This window comes from Balaenoptera borealis (assembly GCF_965194805.1).
Source record: "Balaenoptera borealis genome assembly, chromosome: 17".
Taxonomy (NCBI): domain Eukaryota; kingdom Metazoa; phylum Chordata; class Mammalia; order Artiodactyla; family Balaenopteridae; genus Balaenoptera; species Balaenoptera borealis.
Window position 1 is genome coordinate 56,521,981 of NC_138876.1, and position 21,314 is coordinate 56,543,294.

Sequence of the window (21,314 nt, forward strand, 5' to 3'; positions counted from 1 at the left end):
TTGCTAGTATTTTGTTGAGGATTTTTGCATCTATGTTCATCAGTGATATTGGCCTGTAGTTTTCTTTCTTTGTGACATCTTTGTCTGGTTTTGGTATCAGGGTGATGGTGGCCTCGTAGAATGAGTTGGGGAGTGTTCCTCCCTCTGCAATATTTTGGAAGAGTTTGAGAAGGATAGGTGTTAGCTCTTCTCTAAATGTTTGATAGAATTCCCCTGTGAAGCCATCTGGTCCTGGGCTTTTGTTTGTTGGAAGGTTTTTAATCACAGTTTCAATTTCAGTGCTTGTGATTGGTCTGTTCATATTTTCTATTTCTTCCTGGTTCAGTCTCGGCAGGTTGTGCATTTCTAAGAATCTGTCCATTTCTTCCAGGTTGTCCATTTTATTGGCATAGAGTTGCTTGTAGTAATCTCTCATGATCTTTTGTATTTCTACAGTGTCAGTGGTTACTTCTCCTTTTTCATTTCTAATTCTATTGATTTGAGTCTTCTCCCTTTTTCTCTTGATGAGTCTGGCTAATGGTTTATCAATTTTGTTTATCTTCTCAAAGAACCAGCTTTTAGTTTCATTGATTTTTGCTATTGTTTCCTTCATTTCTTTTTCATTTATTTCTGACCTGATCTTTATAATTTCTTTCCTTCTGCTAGCTTTGGGGTTTTTTTGTTCTTCTTTCTCTAATTGCTTTAGGTGCAAGGTTAGGTTGTTTATTCGAGATGTTTCCTGTTTCTTGAGGTAGGCTTGTATTGCTATAAACTTTCCTCTTAGCACTGCTTTTGCTGCGTCCCATAGGTTTTGGGTCGTCGTATCTCCATTGTCATTTGTTTCTAGGTAATTTTTGATTTCCCCTTCGATTTCTTCAGTGATCACTTCGTTATTAAGTAGTGTATTGTGTACCCTCCATGTGTTTTTATTTTTTACAGATCTTTTCCTGTAATTGATATCTAGTCTCATAGCGTTGTGGTCGGAAAAGATACTTGATACGATTTCAATTTTCTTAAATTTACCAAGGCTTGATTTGTGACCCAAGATATGATCTATCCTGGAGAATGTTCCATGAGCACTTGAGAAAAATGTGTATTCTGTTGTTTTTGGGTGGAATGTCCTATAAATATCAATTAAGTCCATCTTGTTTAATGTATCATTTAAAGCTTGTGTTTCCTTATTTATTTTCATTTTGGATGATCTGTCCGTTGGTGAAAGTGGGGTGTTAAAGTCCCCTACTATGATTGTGTTGCTGTCGATTTCCCCTTTTATGGCTGTTAGTATTTGCCTTATGTATTGAGGTGCTCCTATGTTGGGTGCATAAATATTTACAATTGTTATACCTTCTTCTTGGATCGATCCCTTGATCATTATATAGTGTCCTTCTTTGTCTCTTGGAATAGTCTTTGTTTTAAAGTCTATTTTGTCTGATATGAGAATTGCTACTCCAGCTTTCTTTTGATTTCCATTTGCATAGAATATCTTTTTCCATCCCCTCACTTTCAGTCTGTATGTGTCTCTAGGTCTGAAGTGGGTCTCTTGTAGACAGCATATATATGGGTCTTGCTTTTGTATCCATTCAGCCAGCCTGTGTCTTTTGGTGGGAGCATTTAATCCATTTACATTCAAGGTAATTATCGATATGTATGTTCCTATTCCCATTTTCTTAAATGTTTTGGATTTGTTATTGTAGGTGTTTTCCTTCTCTTGTGTTTCTTGCCTAGAGAAGTTCCTTTAGCATTTGTTGCAAGGCTGGTTTGGTGGTGCTGAACTCTCTCAGCTTTTGCTTGTCTGTAAAGGTTTTAATTTCTCCATCACATCTGAATGAGATCCTTGCTGGGTAGAGTAATCTTGGTTGTAGGTTTTTCTCCTTCATGACTTTAAGTATATCCTGCCACTCCCTTCTGGCTTGCAGAGTTTCTGCTGAAAGATCAGATGTTAACTTTATGGGGATTCCCTTGTGAGTTATTTGATTTTTTTCCCTTGCTGCCTTTAATGTGTTTTCCTTATATTTAATTTTTGACAGTTTGATTAATATGTGTCTTGACGTGTTTCTCCTTGGGTTTATCCTGTATGGGACTCTCTGTGCTTCCAGGACTTGATTACCTATTTCCTTTCCTATATTAGGGAAGTTTTCAACTATAATCTCTTCAAATATTTTCTCAGTCCCTTTCTTTTTCTCTTCTTCTTCTGGGACCCCTATAATTCGAATGTTGGTGCATTTAATGTTGTCCCAGAGGTCTCTGAGACTGTCCTCAGTTCTTTTCATTCTTTTTTCTTTATCCTGCTCTGCAGTAGTTATTTCCACCATTTTATCTTCCAGGTCACTTATCCTTTCTTCTGCCTCAGTTATTCTGCTATTGATCCCATCTAGATATTTTTAATTTCATTTATTGTGTTTTTCATCATTGCTTGGTTCCTCTTTAGTTCTTCTACGTCCTTGTTAAATGTTTCTTGCATTTTGTCTATTCTATTTCCAAGATTTTGGATCATCCTTACTATCATTATTCTGAATTCTTTTTCAGGTAGACTACCTATTTCCTCTTCATTTGTTAAGTCTAGTGTGTTTTGACCCTGCTCCTTCATCTGCTGTGTGTTTTTCTGTCGTCTCATTTTGCTTATCTTACTGTGTTTGGGGTCTCCTTATCACAGGTTGCAGGTTCGTAGTTCCTGTTGTTTTTGGTATCTGTCCCTAGTGGCTAAGGTTGGTTCAGTGGGTTGTGTAGGCTTCCTGGTGGAGGGAACTAGTGCCTGAGCTCTGATGGATGAGGCTGGATCTTGTCTTTCTGGTGGGCACGTCCACGTCTGGTGGTGTATTTTGGGGTGTCTGTGGCCTTATTATGATTTTAGGCAGCCTCTCTGTTAATGGATGGGTCTGTGTTCCTGTCTTGCTAGTTGTTTGGCATAGGGTGTTCAGCACTGTAGCTTGCTGGTGGTTGAGTGAAGCTGGGTCTTGATGTTGAGATGGAGATCTCTGAGAGATTTTTGCCATTTGGTATTACGTGGAGCTGGGAGGTCTCTTGTGGACCAGTGTCCTGAAGTTGGCTCTCCCACCTCCGAGGTACGGCCCTGATGCCTGGCTGAAGCACCAAGAGCCTTTCGTCCACACGGCTCAGAGTAAAAGGGAGAAAAAATAGAAAGAAAGAAAGAAAGAAAGAGGCTCTAATATAGTGAAGTAAAATAAAGCTATTATAAAGCAAAGCTATACAGACAAAATCTCCCCCAGAAGCATATACATATACACTCACAAGAAAAAAAGGAAAAGGGGAAAAATTAATATATCCTGCTCCCAAAGTCCACCTCCTGAATTTGAGATGATTCGTTGTCTATTCAGGTATTCAACAGATGCAGGCACATCAAGTTGTTTGTGGAGTTTTAATCTGCTGCTTCTGAGGCTGCTGGGAGAGATTTTCCCTCCTCTTCTCTGTTCGCACAGCTCCTGGGGATCAGCTTTGGATTTGGACCCGCCTCTGCGTGTAGGTCGCCTGAGGGCGTCTGTTCCCCACCCAGACAGGACGGGGTTAAAGGAGCAACTGCTTCCGGGGCTCTAGCTCACCCAGGCCGTGGGGAGGGAGGGGTACGGAGGAGGCGGGGCGAGTCTGCGGCATCAGAGGCCGGCGTGACGTTGCACCAGCCTGAGGTGCGCAGTGCGTTCTCCCGGGGAAGTTGTCCCTGGATCACGGGACGCTGGCAGTGGCGGGCTGCACGGGCTCCCGGGAGGGGCGGTGTGGAGAGTGACCTGTGCTCGCACACAGGCTTCTTGGAGGCGGCAGCAGCAGCCCCAGCGTCTCACGCCCGTCTCTGGGGTCCGCGCTGATAGCCGCGGCTCGCGCCAGTCTCTGGAGTTCGTTTAGGCGGCGCTCTGAATCCCCTCTCCTTGTGCGCCGTGAAACAAAGAGGCAAGAAAAAGTCTCTTGCCTCTTCGGCAGCTGCAGACTTTTTCCCGGTCTCCCTCCCAGCCAGCTGTGGTGCGCTAACCCCTTCAGGCTGTGTTCACGCTGCCAACCCCAGTCCTCTCCCTGAGATCCAACCGAAGCCCGAGCCTCAGCTCCCAGCCTCGCCCGCCCCGGCGGCTGAGCAGACAAGCCTCTCGGGCTGGTGAGTGCTGGTCAGCGCCGAGCCTCCGTGCGGGAAGTGCGGGAATCTCTCCACTTTGCTCTCCTCACCCCTTTGGCTGCGCTCTCCTCCGTGGCTCCGAAGCTTTCCCCCTCTGCCACCCGCAGTCTCTGCCCGCGATGGGGCTTCCTAGTGTGTGGAAATCTTTCCTCCTTCACAGCTCCCTCCCACTGGTGCAGGTGCTGTCCCTATTCTTTTGTCTCTGTTATTTCTTTTTTCTTTTGCCCTACCCAAGTACGGGGGGAGTTTCTTGCCTTTTGGGAGGTCTGACGTTTTCTGCCAGCGTTCAGTGGGTGTTCTGTAGGAGCAGTTCCACGTGTAGATGTATTTCTACTGTATCTGTGGGAAGGAAGGTGATCTCCACGTCTTACTCTTCTGCCATCTTCTCTCCTCCCCCCTGGATTGGTAAAGTTTTGATAAGAATTTTTGCATCTATGTGAAGAAGTATATCAAGGTGTAGTTTTCTTTTCTTGTAATGTCTTTATATGGTTTGGGTATTAGAGTAATGCTGGTCCCATAAAATGAGTTGGGTAGTATTGTAGCCTCATCAATTTTCTGGAAATGTTTGGTAGAATTTCACAGCGAAGACATTTTGTTCTGGAATTTTCTTTGTGGAAATATTTTAAAATACAAACAATTCAATTGAGAGATATAGAAATATTATTTTGGAAATCTGTGTCTTTCAAGACTGTATTCATTTCATCACCCCCTAAAATTTTTCATATTTACTTTATTAACATTTTAATATGTGCAATCTGTGATCATATTACTTCTTCCATTCGTTATATAGGTAATTTTTATTATTTTTTCTTTTTTTTTTTTTTTGGCCTAATTAGTCTGACTAACGATTATCAGTCTTAGACATCATTCAGTTGCTCATGTTTTAACTTTTAATCTAATCTGATGTTCTCCACTTTTTGAGAATATTTTTTGTATTATTTCATTTCTTTTAAATTTGTTAAGGTGTGTTTTGTGGCCCAGGATGCCATCTATCTTTGTGAATATTTTTTATGATCTTGAGATGAATGTTTATCATGCTGTTTTGAGGTGTAATGTTCTGTAAATGTCTATTAGATCATGTTGGTTGATGCCGTTGTTGAGTTCCTCTTATTCTTTGCAGATTTCCTGTCAAGTAGTTATATCAGCTGAAGATAGAAGGTTATTGAAGATACCAACTATAATTTTGGATTTCTCTATTTCTCCTTGTAGTTCTATCAATTTTCACTTCTTATTTATTATTATTATCATTTTGATTTTATAAGTATTTAGGATCACTAGATGTTCTTGGATAATTGAAATTTTATCATGTAATTGCCCTCTTTGTTCTTTATCACTTAATTTGCATTGAAGTCACATTTATCTGCTATTAATATTACTACTTCTGCTTTTATAAAAACAAGTAATGTTTGTTGCATGGTATGTCTTTTCCTGTTTTTGTACTTTTAACCTACTTATGCTGTATCTTTATATTTAGCATGAGTTTTTTTAAAGAGAGTGCATAATTTGATCATTTAGAAAAATCGACTCTAAATATTTCTAATTGGTATATCTAGATCATTTTCATTTACACTAATTATTGGTATATTTGGGATTATTTCACCATTTTATTATTTGTTCCTGTCTGTTCCATCTGTTTCGCTGAAGCACTTTTGTGATGGTTGTTTTAAAATCTTTGTCAGATAATTTTATCAACTGAATCATCCCAGTGTTGGAATCTGTTAATTATCTTCTTTTATAAATTATGATTTTCCTGTTTGTGTGTGTGTGTGTGTGTGATGAGTGATTTCAGTTGTATCCTACTGGAGTTTATTATGAGAGTCTACATTTTATTTAAATATTCTATTTTAACAAGCAATCATCTTATTTAAGTTTAATGCACAAGTCCTGGCCTGCTTTTATGAGCTGTGGTTCTAATGACAACTTACTTTTCAGAGTCCTTGCAAAGTGCTATTCTGATCTGCCTCGTATTTGTGTGATGATGGGAGGTTACTCTGATAATCTGGGTGCTGTTGATTCTGGTCAGTGTCAGATTAGTCAGGGATCTACCTAGGACTTTCTTTGCAGGTTTAAAGAATCACTTTCTTTTTTTAAAAGAATTTTTTTTATTGGAGTATATTTGCTTTACAATGTTGTGTTAGTTTCTGCTGTACAATGAAGTGAGTCAGTTATATGTATACATATATCCCCTCCCTCTTGGACCTCCCTCCTACCCCCCCATCCCACCCATCTTGGTCGTCACAGAACACCAAGCTGAGCTTCCTGTGCTTTATAGCAGGTTCCCACTAGTTATCTATTTTACACATGGTAGTGTATATATGTCAATCCTAATCTCCCAATTTGTCTCACCCTCTCTGTACCACACTGTGCCCACATGTCCATTCCCTACGTCTCTATTCCTTCCCTGAAAATACGTTCATCTGTACCATTTTTCTAGATTCCACATAATGTGTTTATATACAATATCTGTTTTATTCTTTCTGGCTTACTTCACTCTGTATGACAGACTGTAGGTCCATCCACATCTCTACAAATAACCCAATTTCATTCATTTTTATGGCTGAGTAATATTCCATTGTAATATGTACAACATCTTCTATATCCATTCATCTGTCAGACATTTAGATTGTTTCCATGTCCTGGCTATTGTAAATAGTGCTGCAATGAACATTGGGGTACATATGTCCTTTTGGATTATGGTTTTCTCAAGGTATATGCCCAGAAGTAGGATTGCTGAATCATATGGTAGATCTATTTTTAGTTTTTTAAGGAACCTCTGTACTGTTCTCCACAGTGGCTGTATCAATTTACATTCCCACCAACAGTGCAAGAGGGTTCCCTTCTCTCCACACCCTCTCCAGCATTTATTGTTTGTAGATTTTTTGATGATGGCCATTCTGACTGGTATGTGGTGTTACCTCATTGAAGTTTTGATTTGCATTTCTCTAATAATTTGGGATGTTGAGCATGCTTTCATGTGCACCTTAGCCATCTGTATATGCTCCTTGGAGAGATGTCTATTTAGGTCTTCCGCCACATGATACTATACATAAAAAATCCTAAAGATGCCACCAGAAAACTACTAGAACCAATCAATGAAGTTGGTAAGGTTGCAGAAAACAAAATAAATGAACAGAAATCTCTTGCATTCCTATACACTAACAACAAAAGATCAGAAAGAGAAATTAAAGAAACAATCCCATTTACCATCACAACAGAAAGAATAAAACACCTAGGAATAAACCTACCTAAGGAGGCAAAAGACCTGTACTCAGGAAACAATAAAACGCTGATGAAGAAATTAAAGATGACATAAACAGATGGAGAAATATACCATGTTCTTGGATTGGAAGAATCAATATTGTGAAAATGACTATATTACTCAAAGCAATCTACAGATTCAATGCAATACCTATCAAATTATCAATAACATTTTTCACAGAATTAGAATTTAAAAATTTATAATTTGTATGGAAACACAAAAGACTCTGAATAGCCAAAGCAATCTTATGAAAGAAAAATGGAGCTGGAGGAATCAAGCTCCCTGGTTTCAAATTATACAAAGCTACATTAATCAAGACAGTATGGTACTGGCACAAAAACAGAAATATAGATCAATGGTACAGGATAGAAAGCCCAGAGATAAACTCACGTACATACGGTCACCTAATTTATGACAAAGGAGGCAAGAATATACAATGGAGAAAAGACAGTCCCTTCAATAAGTGGTGCTGGGAAAACTGGACAGCTACATGTAAAAGAATGAAATTAGAACACTATCTAACACTGTACACAAAAAATAAACTCCAAATGGATTAAAGACCTAAATGTAAGACTGAACACTATAAAACACTTAGAGGAAAACATAGGAAAAACACTCTTTGACATAAATCACAGCAAGATCTTTTTTGACCCACTTCCTAGAGTAATGAAAATAAAAGCAAAAATAAATAAATGGGACCTAATTCAACTTAAAAGCTTTTGCACAGCAAAGAGAACCATAAACATGATGAAAAGACAATACTCAGAGTGGGAGAAAATATTTGCAAATGAAGCAACAGACAATGGATTAATCTCAAAAATATACAAACAGCTCATGGACCTCAATATCAAAAAAACAAACAACCCAATCAAAAAATAATCACTTTCTTTTTTAAAGTTATGTAAGTTTCAGGTGTACAGCATTGTAGTTCAACATCTGTATACACTACAGTGTGATCACCACCATAAGTCTAGTAACCATAGATCACTATATAGTTGACCCCCTTTACACATTTTGCCCACCCCCTAACCTCCCCTTCCCCTCTGGTAACCACTAATCTGGTGTCTAATGAGTTTGTTTTTGTTTTATTTTGTATGTTCAGTTTTTTTTCCTTTTTTACAAATATTCCTCATATGAATGAAATCATATGGCATTTGTCTTTCTTATTTCACCTAGCATAATAACCTCAAAGTCCATCCATGTTGTCACAGATAACAGGATTTCATTCTTTTTTATGGCTGAGTACTAGTAAAGTAGTAATCTTCTTTATGCATTCATTCATCCATGGACACTTAGTTTGTTTCCATATCTTGGCTATTGTACAATTCAATGAACACAAGGGTGCATATATCTTTTTAAATTAGTGTTTTGTGTTCTTCAGATAAATACTCAGAAGTGGGCAAGCTGGGTCATGTGGTAGTTCTAGCATCACTTTCTTTAATTTCCTCCTTTCTGATATCCTATGTGCAATGCCTCATTGGGGTGAGGGTGGTTGTAACTTGCCATCGACGGGCTGTAATTGAAAATTTCAGCTCCCTACACCACACACTCCCTCTGCTGACACCACACCACAGGTGAAGAAGAATGCTGGCTGGGCCACCTGATACCACTTCTCTTCATTGCCACTGTGGAGGGGTGGGAGGATGTTTATGCATGGTATTTGGCTGGAAAGGACATGTATTATCAAAAAGCTTTTGGTCCTGCTAGGCTGACCCTTTCCCAGTCATTTGTCTAGAGAGAGTGTGTTTTTCCTGGAGCTTTTTTCTGTTTGTGCCTCTTAATGGTTCAGAGTTGCAGGTTTTTCTACTAGCCAACCCATTAGATATGGGAGATTGAAAAACAAAAACACAAAAACCCTGGGATTTGTTCCTGAAGTCCTGAAGCTCCTAGTCAGTCCAACTTTCTTTCCTCACATTTCATATCATCTTACTATTATCTGTTGTAGTAGGACCTCACTTAGTGAGGAAGATCCGGGAGAAAGAAGTTTAAACTATCCCATCACTAAAATACATCTTTTTAAAACTCGAGTATACTTACTAATATGCTATGGAATTGCCTACCTGTGGAAGCCATTTTGTGAAATAATAGTTATTTATATAGGAACGAGATAAATTGTGAGTATTTTTCTTTCTCTGTTCTTATGCCTGTTTTCCCCACCTTCTCCCACTGGTATAAGCTATTCAAGAAAAATGCAGAATTAAGTAAAATAAATACTGTAGCATAGATAAGGTTTCCAATTCAGAAGCCATCATTCAGCTACTGTAGGACTTTAGGAAAATTATTTGGCTTCTCATTCCCAATTTCTTTATTTCCAAAAAGAAAATGGATATGATATTATTTTGTATTCCTCAACACTTTTTTCATCTCATGCTATTTCTCAGCCAGTCGGAATACTTACATGCTCCTTGCTTTAGAGAAGGTTTAATCTAATTTAGTCCAATAAAGCATGAGGCTGTCCTCAAATCTTTTTGTTCAAGGCTTCTGAGAAAGAAGGCCAGTCTTTTTCTGGCAGGATGAGGTCAAGGAACTTGTGAACCCAGATGCTCCCTTTTTCAACCATTCTGCAGCTATCAGGGGAACCAGACTTAAGATAAAATCTATACTATGAATAAAAGTAGAAAAACATGGATCATTGATAATACTGATGAAGTATTGAATCAAACAGCTTTGAAGCCTGTCCTTTTTCTGCAATCTTCAAATGTGATTTACTATTTTTAAAAGTCAGTTAATCCAGTTGGAGTTGAGTTGTATAACTTGAAGTATCCTAACTAATGTAGAATAATAATAAACCCTGCCTTATAGGAGGACACATATTAAATGAGATAATGAATGTTAAATGCATACTACCACTTCAGGCACATAGAAGGAGTTCAGTAACTAAAATAATCAGTGTTGATTATTTTAGGTCTTTTGGAGATTGAGATTGGAGTGAGGGAGATTAATCCCATATATATGACAATTCAAGTTTTTGGAAAAAAGAATATATTACTAATAGTAGCTATTTCCCCTTTCTTTGTGCTATAGATAAATTAAGCACATTAATTTGTCTATTTGAATATTGAGTCTGACATATACAGCTTTAAATTACTCCTAGACAGAGGCCTCCCAATTCCCATGGTTACATTTCAAACTATTTTTTTGTTGTTGTTGTTGAGGTTCACTGAAAACCTTTTACCTTAGAATTTCTTGGTTGAGGATTGTTACTTATCCATCAATTTTGTTTAAAAAATAAGCATTTTATCTAGGAATTGTTACTTTCAAATTTGACACTATTAAGAAATTATAGAAAATTTAATGAAGTTTTATTATAGAAAATACAGTAAATGTGTGTTTTGTGTGTGTTACCATATTCTGATCATATGGTCTAAAGTGAAACATATTAAGAGACCTAGATGTGCCCAAAATTTTTTTTAAATGTAGGTAACTAGATTTCATACAAACATTCTGTTCTTTAGACAGATTGAACTGCTAAATATTTATACGTTACCAGGTTTAGACCAAATATATTGACATATATATATACACAATATACATTGTAGAAAGTTCACGCACGATCTCCATGCCTTTCTTACATATGTTTACTATGATGAGACATTAAATCAATAACTGGATTCAGAGATATAGCTGATTTTGCAATCAGCCAAGATTGTCAAAGTTACCACAATCACTGGTCCCAGAATTTTTCAAACATTTTAATCCAGAATTTAAATTTCTCTGAATACAACTTATCAATTTCTATATTAACATCGTACATATTACCAATACATTTACACATTTATATAAGCAACTCTGAGGCTTAGTCGGTACTTGGTGAGTAATTTGATCTTCTAGGGTAGAAATTACTTTCAGAAGAGAACGATTGCAATTTAAAAACTTACTTGAAGAAGATGCAAATATTAAAATTATCATGTTTTAAAATTATGTGTTCATTTAGTTGCATAAGACTCATTTTATATAAACCATTTCTGTATTAGCAAGACTGTAGGATAGAACATATTGTCCTTCTGGATGTGATTGCTAGGTTATTATACAAAAAGGTGGTAAAATTTGGAAATACACGGCTACTAAGAGTGTAGAAATAAATATTATCTTTTTAATGCCATCAATGCTCTTGGTTTAACTCAATATTACCTATTTTGGCTTGCAAAATTTTATTAACATAGTTTTTAGGACATCTAGAGGTATGAATTTAGCAAAAATCCTATCTTAAAGAACTCTGGTATTATATCATATGATGAACATCTGCTGAGCCAGCTGTTGTCACCATTCAAGTTCAAGCTGTTTCCAAGAAGCATCTTACCCCCAGTCGTTTTATTTGTTCATTTGGGGAGAATAATCAGGGACTGAGTGCCAAAGCTAGATGTGATTATTATGGTAAAGAGTGATTTGGTGAGCCTCAAGTGGGCCATCATGTCTTTGCAAATCAAATGGTTTGAATTGCTGCCAGGACATGTTGGAGTGTACTTGATAGATAAGATATACTGAATGGCACTGTTAACAGTGATGGTGAAATATTTTGCTTTAGTGAAGGTGAATGTGAACTCTGCACTGGGGCCTGCTATAAGTGTAGTCATTTAACCAGAACGAAGTACCTGTTATATACTGGACTCAGGTAATTGAGACAAGAGTCTGACCTATGCAGTCAAAATGAAATGCAGGTTGAGCATGAAACTCAGTTAATTTTGGCAGTGTACAGAAACACCCACGTTATCTAGGTCAGCTGTCTATGTTTTCTTTTCTCTGGATGATTGCTAAGCTCTTCATTTTCTATAAACAGAAGAAAAGATTTGAGATATGACAGTAGTTTGATTTATTTGTAAAGATTAAATAGATGTTCAAATATCATTGAGAATTGCTTCCAATTATTCAGCAAGAGAAAGAGCTCAGAAACATAAAATTATTTCTTTTGTACTTTGTATCACAAATATATCTTTAATTAGAAGAAAGCAGTGATTTGTATGTATTTCCTGTCAGTTTGCCTCAGACAATCACAAACCCCTGAATTGACCTGCCCATCAAGAGAAAAGAGAGCTGAATTAGATGTTAAACTTTTAAAATTGTGATATAAGCAATATTCCACCAAGGAGAAGAAAAAAAAAATGCTTTTTTATAAATGCTTTTACATTGTGCTAGGGAGGAAAGAAGCTACAGGGTAAAATTACTTGAGTGTCAATGATTTTGCAGACATAACCATTTACAAATGTTTACATGGATGCATCACGGAGTTAAATGCTTTGCTTTTTAAGACAAAGGTAATACATTTTACACTTCTGGGACTATGTCTCTAAGACATCCCAGGAGTACAGCTTTGCTTCTCTTGGGCATTAGGTCAGCTTCTCTGGAAAACTTAGCTGCACTGCAGTACTGCCTAATACTGTTTCTCACATGTTATGTAAGAGAACTCAAGTTTACTTATGCTAGGTTTCTGTTGGGGCAGAGAGCAACTTTTCTTAATATTAGTATTACACTATTTAACAATTAAAACACAATATAAATCATGATAAAAGAGTTGATAAATTTCAATTTTTTTATCTGCAAAGAGGAGAACAGTTGTCATCTAAGGAGGCAGGACGTAATTCTTTGGGAACATGGGGATAGGTCTTACTCCACCTCATTTATAAGAATCTTCACTTTACCATAATCTGCTTTTGCTAGACGTTGCTTCTGTTAGTCTACCCTTCTAATCACAATGTCTCCTTCCAGCCCTCCTCTTTTACACCTTTAAATCATCAAATAACCCTCATACCACTTCACCATATGAAAATTTCATGTCTTCAACTTGGCTGAGATCAGATTTAGAAAGTTTTTAGATGTCACATCCAGGAGTTTGGAATTTACTTTTATGGGAAAGGGAACAGTAAAAGATTTTTTGACTAAGTAGGGAAATTACATCCTCAGATTTAACTATATCATTAATAAAAAATTATGTATTCCTATTTTTATATAGCAAAATCTGCCACAGAAAATTTAGTACATTTTCAAATTGGCCTTTAGAACTTTGGTAAAGTGTGTAAAAGATGGATCTTGTGAAGGCTGGAAGATTTCCCAGTAAGAACCAGTCATTTTGGAGATTGATGGGGAAGAGAGATAAAAAGAGGATGCAGCAAAGCATTAGCAAACTGTGCCTTGCCAAGTGTTTTAACTTGTCAAGAGAAGTTTTTGACCTGGTGAATGAAAAACCCATGAAGTTCAATGAGGTTGAGAAGCTTCTGTGAGCTAACTCTATCGGCCTCTTTGGTCCAGCACAGGGATTGACTTCATCAAGTAAAAAGACCTAGGGCATCCAGGAAAGATTTAGCCTTAGTTTTTGAGAAGCAAGAGTTTGAGTGCTACAGTGATATTTTAAGGCACTTTGACACAGCCAGTTCTTGTGGCTCTTGTTTGTTGCAAGCCAGAGATGAAAAAGGGGTCAGGGCATAAGGGCAGGTGGCCTGGTACTAACAGACTTGTGTCCACATCAGCAGCAGAGTACTTGGATGTTTTGGGATGGGTCTGGGAAGTTTTTTAGACAATGTTAATGCAGTCATGCAAAAAGTAGGCCAATCACAGAATTTTCCTATAGCCCAGGAATTTTCTCTGTCTTTTTGAACTAAATTTCTTTCTCATTTTGCCAAAGAAAGAGTTATAGTTTTGGCAACAGTATCCTAGGTACTTATTCTGGTAACCAGGAGTCTATAAGATGGACAGTTCTGTGAATCCCTCTCTCTGACAATGAATGACCAAGCAAGCAATGATAGATCCATTGAAAAGTGATGGATTTAGCTCTGTTTCTCAATGTAAGTGTTCTCTCAATGCAGAGCTCACCCAGCAGGCCCTTTGCTCTGGCTTCCAAGACCATAATATTTAGTGTTCAGAACTCAAGCAGCCACACATATTATATAGCATCTGCCATTCATAGAACTCACTACACTTGAATAATTCTTGCCCTAATTACAGTAATTTAGTTGGGTTTTAGAATCAAACTGCCTGCATCAGATTGCAGCTTCAACAAGTACTAACTATGTGCCCTTGGGCTTGTGACCTAAGCTATTTATTCACATTTCAGTTTCCCCATTTGTAGACTGAATATAATAGCACAGGATTACTTTGATGTTTAAATGAGATAATATCAATATGTTGAAATCCTATAGAGTAGTCTCTGCACACGGTAAGTGCTCATTAAATATTAACTAGTTATTTATTTGGTATTCTGAAGTCTTGACTACTTCCTAATGGCATTACTTTTTATCCTTTTTCCTTTAAAAAATTCAGTTCACTTTTACTGAAACTAAGCTTTTCAAGCAAAGGTTTCAGTGTAGAAACACAGCATGTTGTTAATATCCCCAGTCCCAACTGCTATACCAGATTAAGGAGCCTATAGCTCAAGGGGTAAACTTGAAAATCCTTAAACTGGGGTGAAAGTGGAGTGAAGACTCCCTTCTCCTTTGCTGATGAACCAACACACACAAAAAAGAAAGAATATCAAAAAGAAAAAGACAATTTAGTTTTTAAATGCCTTATTCTTTTTATTATTTACATTTTATAAGAAGACCTTGAATAATTTAATACCATTTCCCCTTATCTTGGGAAAAACTTGACTATTCATAGTACCTTGTGATGAAGATAAATATTTTTAAGCATGTTTGGGAACTCTTAGAAATAGAAGTCATGCTTGGTTATTGGATTTGTTTTAAGAAGGCTTAGAAACGCTGTGACATTTAGCAAGTGCATGTTTATTTGGAATAAAAAACAGTGCTTGTACACAGTCCTTGAGAGGAACTGTAGGAAAAAAAAGATGTCATTTAGAAAAAAGGGAAATACATTTTGAAATAAGGTGTGATTTCTTGACAAGAATTAATGTTTGATCTTTGGAGAAGGAGATAATGAACTCTACTCTCACTTAAATTCTTGATAAACAAAGCACTAGCATTTTTACTTTCTGAAAATTTGAAGAAGCTATTTCTTGAATTTTCCACAAAAGAAAATGCCTCCAAATTAAGTGCACCCTTCTTTCAATGCAAAAGCAGGAAAGCACAAACCTTTAAAGTACAGAAGCATTTGGAAGAAATAGAGCTGGGCAACATGCACTAAAGCAATTCTGGATTTTTGTAGAATCAGCATTGGAGTGAATCAGCATTGGAAAATAAAATTGTACAAGTGAGGTATGCAGAATTTTGGATTTTTTCTGGAAAAGTATTCAGGAAGACTCATAAAGAATATTTAATCTTCATTTTTCCTTCAATACCCCTGTGAGCCAAGCTAAACTAAACAAGAAGCATAGTTCATATTTGATTGCCGTTCTCTCTTTAGGGTTAGATTTTCCATTCCCCATTCATCTATTTTATTTCATCTAGTGCCCTGTATGTGTATGTTTAGTTTGATAATTGTTCTGTATTTATTCCCTTGTACAAGTCAGCTAAGGGAATGAGAATGTCTGTCTACCTATCTGTGTATCCATCCATCTATCCATCCATCACATCCATCATCTCAAGTAATGTTTGCAATTTAAATAAAACTTTATGTAAATATTAATAACTCTTAATATAAACAAAATACTACTATTACCAAATTCTTAATAACTTTTAGTCATTCTCTATTTCTTGATCAACATACACTAAAATTATGAGATTACTGAATAGAGGGAATGTCTTTATATTTAAAAGATTGATAACTATTTCTGTAGGTCAGCATTTCCTAATAGATATTAATAAGTGTATAGAACAAAATAAGAATACATAGACAAATAATTCCTGGAAATGCTCAGTGACATGAAGACGAATTGTATTCTTTTTTTTTTTTTTTTAATTAACTTATTTATTTATTTATTTATGGCTGTGTTGGGTCTTCGTTTCTGTGCGAGGGCTTTCTCTAGTTGCGGCGAGCGGGGGCCACTCTTCATCGCGGTGCGTGGGCCTCTCACTATCACGGCCTCTCTTGTTGCAGAGCACAGGCTCCAGACGCGCAGGCTCAGCAATTGTGGCTTGCGGGCCTAGTCGCTCCCCAGCATGTGGGATCTTCCCAGACCAGGGCTTGAACCCGTGTCCCCTGCATTGGCAGGCAGATTCTCAACCACTACACCACCAGGGAATCCCAAAAAATTGGACTCTTAAATGCAAAACTTTACTGAGCTCTTGGTCTAGTTATGTGCTATGTGTATGAAATATCCTACAAACCTGTATCCTTTGGTCAAAGGATCTTTCCACACAAAGCCATTCATAGGACAGGTTTTGGAAGAAAAAGGTTGTCAAATGTGGAAACTTATTTCTTGTTGATATATTTTAAAGTATGCAGTGTTCTAGCACTGCTCTGCTCATAGATAGTAATATGAGTTTTGTGACATAATATCCTCATTTATAAAATCAGGGGCTTGAGGAGATGAATTCTAAGACTTCTATGCCCCTTGTGTCACAGATTTTTTTTATTATATAATTTTATATTACAATCACCATGATAAATTTATACTTCAATGTTAAGGATGAATAGTTGATTTTTCATTGGTAAACTCCATTTTACAAGAAAAATTATGTAGGTTGTAATTTTTAATTCAAGTAAAACATAAAAGTTTGACTATCCTGAAAGACAAGCACAACCTTCCTTTCTGCAAAAATGTACCTTTCACCAAGATTTTGCTCCACAATACTGGATGCTGATTAAGCCTATGCTACTGTCAAGAATGTCATACAGAGTCTTTAATAGTCCATATTCACATGACTGAATCTGGAATGGAGCTAGAGAGCTTTTTATTTCTTTACACTCAATACTGGATATATTATTGTACCCTAATATCCCCAAATAAAAGATTTATGCAACCATGTGCAGAAAGTTATGGCAGAAAGAGCATTAACTAGGTCAAAGTATTGTTAAAGATAATTAACAATTTTGAGTCTTATATTTCATCACTGTAAAATGAGAGGATAATCTCTATATTCTCCATTTTACAGTAGGGTGACTATACAGTTTATCTTCCAAATCAAGATACTTTAAAAGATGAAATGGGACACTATTAATAATGATAACAAGTTAGCAGGTATAATTAAGTCTGTTCTGGACAAACTAAGATGGATGGTTACCCCTCATAACAAGCAAATATAATAACGTGTAACAAAGGGTTGAAAAACTCAGTAGCTGTGCGAATACAGGGTACTATGAGATCTTTTACACAAATGTGCTTTTGATGAAGCGATAGGAAAATGGTTGGGCTATTTGCAGTTTATAAAAGGGGACACAGGATTATGGCAGTTACTCATTACCCAGACTTGTACAAGGAGGGGCCTGTGAGACTAGAAAGTTGCAGGATTGCTGATTAATAGATAAATGCTCTGAGTGCTTTAATGACTGGCTAATTGCTAGAGATAACTCCCTGTGTAGCAAAGGGAATACAAATGTTATTCTAAATATAAGGGAACCTGTCTCATAGTTGAGCAAACAAATTCTATATTCAGAACTTTCGAGAGTCCTTTTCTCAGATTAAGCTATATTTTAAAATTTATGTGCCCATGTCTAGAACTATTTAAGATATTTGTTTGTTTTTCATTGTTTTAACAGAAAATATTTTATCCAATATTACCTTCTGTTGGCCTATGTAGACATGTTTACAATAGAAATAGCCAAAATTAAACATTCAAGAACAGCATAGCAGGCTTTCTAATTTAACCCCTCCTGTACTCTTTATTGAATTATGAAGAGGGTGGGAGATCTGGTCTAAATTACTATGCAAGGTGGAAGTGTTCAATGTTTGGTCTCTACATTAAATCCATAGCATTCCAAAAATAAGATACTTGAAGTCAACCTTATATAAATCTCTCTAATCCATTTGACAGTATTAAAATGGCATTCTGGAACCATACATTTTTTGGTCCTCACATTCATTTAAACTTGTCATCCAAACAGGGACTATTTATTGCATGAGGGTGAGGATAACATGAAAACACTGATCAGTGGTGAGATCATGAAATCCATTTTGTCATTATCTACTCTAGCAATCTAATCAAAGTAATTCTTTGACAATTCTTATTAGTCTAGATGTGAGCCTCAGCCCCTGCACTCAGCAATCTGTGATTAATTTATGTAGCTACTCAGCTCCATTTACTATTTTTTTTCCAGGTTCATAATTTATTGTACAAATTGAGTATCACATGATGAGTTGATATTAGCTTCTTCAGGCATGGGAACTTAACAGATGAGGTACAGCTTAGAATCCGTTTATGTTGCTTTCACAGCTGGAGTTTTTTTAGACCTTAACATAAAGTATAAGACTATCAAAGCAATACCTCCGTATGTGGTCAGTGCACAATTCATTCTCCCCGTAAGAGTGTAAGAGTTGAAATATTTTTTGATACCAGTGAATTTGAACTGGGCGTCTGTTTCTGGACCCCGTCATGATTTCAACCTTCCAAAACGCACAGACTCCGCAGCCGGTGTCCTTCAATTTACGCAGCCTTGGCCCCGCCGGAACAAACCCTCCATTTCCTATTAATAACGTGTTTATCATATAACTGTATTCAAGGGCTTAGCCTTTTATCTGATTTATAAACACATTTAATACATTTTGCTGATGCAAATTTTAATGTATTTAATAAAATGGTCTACAAACTTTATTATTAATGTGTAAATTTCATAGATAACTGAGACTTATCTTCTACCTAGGTCATACTCTAAACAATTTATAACAATTTTTAATGCTTTATTTAGATGCCTTTGGAATGTTGAATGAAGGGTTTGAAATGAGCCTGAGGCAGCTTAGGTGGCATACATATTTCAAAGAGTAGTTTTACAATTCTAATACAGACTCCATGCACAGAGAACCCCCTTTGAAGCCTATTTTTAATGCAGGCCTGGATATACTATGGGCCATGCTTGTCCTCTGAAATAAAAACCATGAACAGGACAAAGTTTATCTGGCTTAATTTTTTTCCCCATAACATCTAAGTTACAGTGAGTTTCTACTCCAACACTCTGAACCTTTCTTTTTTTAATATAAAATTTACTTTCCTAACACTATGCTAGATGCAAGGAAGACAATTTTAAACAACAAAATTCTTACCTTTATGCTGTCTTTAAATCAGTGAACAAAGGTAAATGCCAATCAAGTGAGATAGACTCCCAGATTATGTAAAGGATCTAGAACAACAGAATGACACAGAGAGGGAAATGTCATGGATAGGGAAGAAAGATAATGGAATTTTAAAAACCATGGATGGTGTAGGCTGTCACAGAAATGAAGACAACTAAAGTGGTAATAAAAACATACACAGAATTTTAGTGGCCTTGTAGCATCTAGAAAAACAAGAGTTAAAGCCTTTTGATCAAGACACCACCACACGACACCACCACACTATCTTTCTTAACTTACTAAAGTAACTATCCTTTTAGACAACATAAGAGATGCCTGCCTGGACAGCCTTTGATTGTTGAATATATCACAGAAGACAAATCAACTTCATATTCTGATCTCATATTTCTCAGGAAAATGTTTTCTCTTCATTCATTTTCTCAGAAGTTGGGTCATTTAATAAAATTACCCAGGTTTCCTTCTACTTAGGTTTCTCATTGTACATTACCTCATTGGTTTCTTTTTTTAATTGAAATATAGTTGACTTATATAATTATATTATTTTCAGATGTACAACATAGTGTTCAGTATTTTTAAATATTATGTACCATACAAACTTACTATAACATTATGGACTATATTCCTTATGCAGTACATCACATCGCTGTGACATATTTATTTTATAATGGGTAGTCTGTACCTCTTAATCCCCTTTACCTATTTCAACCATACTCTCCCACCCCTGTCAACCACTAGTTTGTTTTCTGTGTCTGTGTGTCTGTTTCTGTTTGTTTTGTGTTTAAGATTCCACATATAAGCGAAAACATCCAGTATTTGTCTTTTTCTATCTGACTTATTTCATTAAGCATAATACCCTCTAGTTCCATCCATATTGTTGCAAATGGCAAGATTTCATTATTTTTCATGGTTGAGTAGTATTTCATTGTATATATATATATACCACATCTTCTTTATCCATTTATCTGTTGATGGACACTTAGGTTGGTTGCATATCTTGGCTACTGTAAATAATGCTGCTATGAACATTGGGGTGAATATATCTTTTATAATTAGCATTTTCATTTTCTTTAGATAAATACCCAGGTGTCGAATTGCTGGGTTGTATGGTAGTTCCATTTATAATCTTTTGAGGAAACTTCACACTGTTTCCCATAGTGGCTATATCAATTTACATTCCCACCAACAGTGCAAGAGTTTCCCTTTTCTCCACAACCTTGCAAATACTTGTTATTTGTTGTCTTTTTGATGACAGCCATTCTGACAGATGTGAAGTGATGTATCATTGTGGTTTTGATTTGTATTTCTCTGGTGATTAGTGACATTGAGCATATTTTCAAGTGCATGTTGTTCATCTGTACATCTTTGGAAAAATGCCTATTCAGGTCTTCTAGCAAATTTTTAATCGATTGTCTGTTGTTGCTGTTGTTGTTTTGATATTGAGTTGTATGAGTTCTTTATGTATTTTGGATATTTACCCATTATTGGACATATCATTTGCAAATATCTTCTCCCATTTGTTAGGTAGACTTTTGTTTTGTTGATGTTTTTCTTTGCTGTGCAAAAGTTTTTTAGTTTGATGTGGTCCCATTTGTATTTTTGTTTTGTTGCCCTTACCTGAGAAGACAGATCCAAAAATATACTGCTAAGACTGATGTTAAAGAGTTTACTGTTTATTTTCTTCTAGGAGTTTTATGGTTTCAGATCTCACATTTAAGCCTCTAATCCATTTTGAGTTTATTTTGTATGGGGTGTGAAAAAGTAGTCCAGTTTTATTCTTTTGTGGGTACCTGTCCAGTTTTCCGAACACCATTTATTGAAGAGACTGTCTTTTTCCTATTGTATATTCTTGCCTCCTTTGTCAGAGATTAAATGCCCGTATAAGTGTGAGTTCATTTCTGGACTCTCTC

The 21,314-nt window shown here is 36.4% G+C and overlaps 1 pseudogene across 1 annotated transcript; it reads right to left on the reverse strand.

Annotated features, from left to right (window-relative positions):
- Positions 1-13,819: 13,819 nt before the first annotated feature.
- LOC309614626 (ATP synthase membrane subunit K, mitochondrial pseudogene) lies at positions 13,820-20,886 on the reverse strand (annotated as a pseudogene). The gene is made up of 2 exons: positions 20,883-20,886; positions 13,820-18,712 (listed from the first exon to the last, which is right to left on the reverse strand). The product of its transcript is annotated as an ATP synthase membrane subunit K, mitochondrial pseudogene (transcript).
- Between the last annotated feature and the right edge of the window lie 428 nt (positions 20,887-21,314).